A 5337-nucleotide genomic window follows, 5' to 3' on the forward strand; every position below is an offset into this window, starting at 1 on the left:
ATTCATCGCATTTAACAAACTTTCAACTTCAGGCGCGGTGCTGAAATATACTAATTCCTTTTGAATTACCGTGCTGCATTTGAAAAAATAAATGTAGTATTACCTCCAAAGATGTTCATATATTCAGCTCATAATGCAATTACCTATGCAAATTCAACAGTAATTAATACAGCAAAGCCAGAGAATTTTAATACAGTTTCGTTATTTGTAAAAAAAGAACAACAACATTTGTTGTGACAACTTTTTGATATTATTTACTACACATCAAAGAAATGCATATGAGGATCTGACTCCAGTACGTTTAAAATACTGATTAAGAACACGTGAAAATAATAAAACCTATATCATACAGTAGCTAACTCATGCAATTATCTTAACACAGGATTTTCATGCTATTTTCGCGCTGATTTTGTTCAGCATTGCAATGTGTTGAAATCTATGATGTAAAAATGTCCCAAAAGTAAAAAAGATACTAATACCTCTCAAAAACCTGTGCTGCATTTGAAACAGCATTTGTTATGTCATTACCTTCTACGATGATTATACATGTATAAGCAGCTGTCAATCTGTTACGCAATTATCTACGTATGTTGAAGAGTAGTGAATACTACAAAGCCGAAATAGTTTAATACAGTTTTATTTTATTAAGTATTTGTCAAATTTAGAGACCACGTTAATCATAACATTAGTACATTATTAGATTGATTTTATCTACTACACATCAATGAAAATGACACAAGGATCTAACTCCAATACATTCTTAAAACTTGTTTAAACACTTGGAAATTCTAAAGCCTAGATCATAGCTAACTCGTGCATTTACCTTAACACGGGAATTTCATGCTATTTTTGGGCGATTTTTGTTTAGCGATCGCCAAGTCTAGAAATTCATGATAGAAAAATGTTTCAACAAAGCATAGGCTAAAAAGTGTGTTGTACATGTCCGAAATAATTGTAGTTTAAACAAAATGATAATGCTGCGGCTGCACGGGTTTAGGATCATTTGGCAAAAAATATAGAAACCGTGAGACGTCAATTAAACACATGGGAATCACAGCAAAACAATTCTCATGCAAAATAAATAAATAAATAAAATAAAATTTGATGTTCACATAACGAACAGATATATCCTACAGAAAATTGTCCCCAGATTGTGCAACCTGAAGCACACTATTTTAAAACTTATATCATGAATTTGCTATATTTTAATAAGCGTCTTTCTTATCTTTATAAACTGTCGCTTTGAGCATTATAAAAGTTATTAAGTTGTTACACAAAAACCATTGACGTGTAAAGTTTGAAAACTCAAAGTCTAAGTGCGTTACTGACATACCAAGGGTAATTTTTACAATTCATAAGCTCATTAACCAAAAGGAGTTTTTTTCTGTCACTGACATTCCTATCATTCTACAATAAGTATGAGTATGACATACAATTATATCTGTGCATGATATTTTCTTCAACTTCAGGTCCGTAGAAGTTCAGTTTGATCAAAACAACGTTTTAAGAAATTTTGTTTGTTGGACGGGGTGGGAAAGACCTCACTCACCTGCTTATCAGTTTTGTTCATTCAGCGATATATCACACCGTGCGTTTATTGCGGTAGCATTTTATGTGGTATTTTGGGGAAATAAAGAACGAAAATTATTGATGATTGAACTGACAGTGCTGATGAAATAGAAACAATCACAGTATTCTACAGATGAGTTCCTGAGGTATTAGAAAATACAATATGTAACGCATCGTATGAATTCACAACTTATTATTCATGTACTAATCGTTTGATTGAAACTTGAAAACTGAGAAATTTTATTGCGATTGAAGGAGTTTATTGAATATAAATCTTTTAAATACATAACGATATTATTCGTTGTTACATATATGGTTATTTCATACTTCACGCATGTAACTGACCGACACAAAATAAGACATCTCCCTATTCGGTGACACATTAACGCAGTATTTATTATGGGTGCAAGTATATTTATCTTTAGTTTTGACAGTGGCATACGTATGATTTACTGGTATTAATAGCATTGAGGGAAACACAAATATATAACAATCATAAAAATACTTACGATATAAATGTTTTGATTAAAACAACAATATCATGAATTTAAGATACCTATGACTGATTTCATTTTAATCTTCCTTGATCAGAACGATTTTTACACGAGCATTCCATTTCTGCATGTACTTTGTTTTGAAAGAGTACTGATAAACTTTGCGGTAAATTCAGCTGTTGCTTCAGTTTTCATAATACTTCAGATAATTTTGTTTGCAATTAAATCATGTTCAGTTTCTAAAGGAAAAAATCGTCACAAAATTGGGAAAAAACTTTCCGAGTGTGGGATTCGAACACACGACCTTCACAAATTTTGAAAGATTAACTATGTAAAGTCAACGTTTTACTGAAGCCTGGTTTTCTAAAAAAAAGATAAAAAACAAAACCCTTATATGGGAAAATAATTTGGAAACAAAATAACTATGACTGGAAATGCCTGTCAACTTTGTTTAAGTCTTTTTTTTTAATATTGATTGCTATTTTCCGCGGCAAGAAATAACGATTTTCATGCAAAGTCAGGGACTGCGAGTCATTGCGGAGTTTGAATTAAGATTCCCGATTTTATTTCCTGTTTCCGCATATCGAACCTAAAATTTTACTTTGCATTTAAATAAGCGCAAAATTCTTTTTTCTAAGAAATCAAGTTTTCGTTAACCTGTTATCGGAGAGAAAAGCGCAAATAAAAATAAATGCTTTGTTTCTGTCATTCTTCCTGATTTAGAGTCATGTGTTTGCCTCAGTTCTATCTTATTCAAATTAATTACCTACTACTGTTGTTTTCGTCTGAAGCCTGAGTCATGATTGATATCCTACTCTGGGAACGTCATTTTTTGTAATGCCTTATCTTTTTGAAACTTATCATTATTAAATAGCAAACGGTACTATAGTTTAAATCATGATAATGTATACAATGTATATATAATAATACACAGTTTAAATGTAGGAACACAACAACTGAAAAATATACTGAATATTACGCCGATTGGGAGATTATCCAAATAAGTTGTCTGTGTTTTTGTTGTATGCATGATTTCGTTAATCCGAATGGTTTTTAAAGGAACCACACTTATATGTTTGACTGTTAATTCTGTCTTTTGAACGAGTAGAATTGAAGGAAAAATAAACTGTCTGCTTAGCACAGATTCAAGGGCGGATCCAGGGATTGGGGGATTTTTTTCTCGCTCGCTACGCTTGCATAGGTAATTCATCATTTGTTCTGGGTGAAAATATAAATATGCATTTTTTCTCGCTCGCTATGCTCGCATAGGCAATTTGTCTTTTGTTTGGGTAAAACAATGCATTTTTGTCCGACAAGTTTGCATGAGCTCCTATAAAGCTTTTTATTTTACGTTAATAAATTTTAGTAACCCCTCTCCAAAAAAATCGTCAGAAATCGGGCTTAGAAATTCCATTCAGAGATACTTAAGCAAGAATAAGTCTGACGAGTCATTAAAACATGGACTATACGTTGCATGTTATTTGGGTTGATTTTATCATAAAACCTGTCCTTGAATGCACCAGATGGATCTATTGTTTTCAAAATGTTCCGATGGGGTGGGTGGGGTGGTGAGGGGGAGATGCCCTCCTAGTTGTTCTACTACAAATATTTTGCACCCCTTACACCAAATCCTGTATCCGCCCTGAGATTTGTGAATGCCTAATTAAATTTTTTAAATCATAAAGAAGGAACTAAAACATACAATATTACTTATTCTTGCAAACCAGACGAGGATTTCCGGTATCTTTACCGGCGCTGGAAAAGTCCATCTTACACCCCGGGGTGGTGTAAGATGACTCTAGTGCTGTAAATGACGTATAAAAACTACATATATGTAAAAGATCTGTGTAGTAATTTATATTCTATTAAAAAAAACGGAATGAAATTTCAATACCTTGACAGTTCCTATTGGTTCCTGATAGTATATTTCTCGATTCAAGTCACGTTATTTTATCAAAAATTCATAACGTTACGCTGCGACTGGTAAAACAAAACCGGAATTAAACATTGTTGTCTGTTTTGAAACGTCATGACGTCTTTCCTGTTTACGGACGTTGGTTTCCCGCGCTTTGTTTAAATACACTGCCATAAGAAATAGTTATAAAAAAGAAAACTGTTCAATTGATTTTATTTTTATTATTATTTCTTGAAACCGGTATGCAAGAAAAAGATTCTACCACTGGTTATAGGTGCAGATTGAAATATCCGGCTCTCGGGTAACTGTTTAGGCGGTAACTCGACAGAGAGCCTCGTTACCGCCTAAACAGTTACCCTCGAAGCCGGATATTCCTATCTGCACCTACAACCAGTGAAAGAATCTTATAATATCGAAGTTCAAAAGTTGCTGTAGGCAATGGAAAGTGATTTAAGCACACAACTGATAAAACCAGATACTGTTTTGTGCTTTATCGTGTCTCTGCATCATGAGTCTGGTTTGTTCTTCGATTGTTCTATGTCTTGTCATAAAAGTTATTTTAATGTTAACATTGACATAGGCAATTTTTGATTGAATGTCGAATGATTGACGTGCTACATGTACCTACATACAGAATATAGAACTTTCTCTATTGTCTGACCGCCTCTGTTTTCGGGTGGTTAGAATCGCTGACTTAAAATCACTCGTAAGTACTCATTGATTAAGGGGCATGGGTTCAATCCTTGCTACCGACCAGATCTCTTTATGTAAGAAAGATGACAGCTTAAGTAGTACTTGATCTTTCCAGGAACGATTGTTGGGTAAACTGCCCACCTGACATAACTGAAATAGTGTTTAAAATGGCGTAAAACCCATCAAATCAAATTAAGTCCCTCGGTTGTCTTTTCTCATATATATGATATGTAACAGGAGCTTCCGCATTCACCATTTTAATAGCTAGTTCCTCGTTTCAACTTTACACAGGTACCCGGTTAGTTATACACTTGTACCTCATATAGTCTTTACACTAACTCCCCGTTTTGTTGAAACACACAATTCCACATTTCGTCTATACACAAACACCCGGTTTGTTACACATTCACCTCAGTTGGTTGAAACACAAAATTCCCCGCTCTGAATGTAAAAAATCCCATTGCTTAACAATTGAAGACAGCTTTAATCAAAAGCCTCAGATAATTTTAAGATCATAAGAATAAGAGTTGACAGAAATATGATAACTGAAGCTACAGTAATAAAGAAGTTCCCAGTTGGTAGGTTTATAGCTTACGTCCCCGATTGGTTGCGTTGACATGTACGTGTGTGTGTGTGTGTGTGTGTGCGTGTGTGTGTGTGTGTGTG

Source organism: Mercenaria mercenaria, chromosome 6, assembly GCF_021730395.1.
Source record: "Mercenaria mercenaria strain notata chromosome 6, MADL_Memer_1, whole genome shotgun sequence".
In the NCBI taxonomy this organism is placed as follows: domain Eukaryota; kingdom Metazoa; phylum Mollusca; class Bivalvia; order Venerida; family Veneridae; genus Mercenaria; species Mercenaria mercenaria.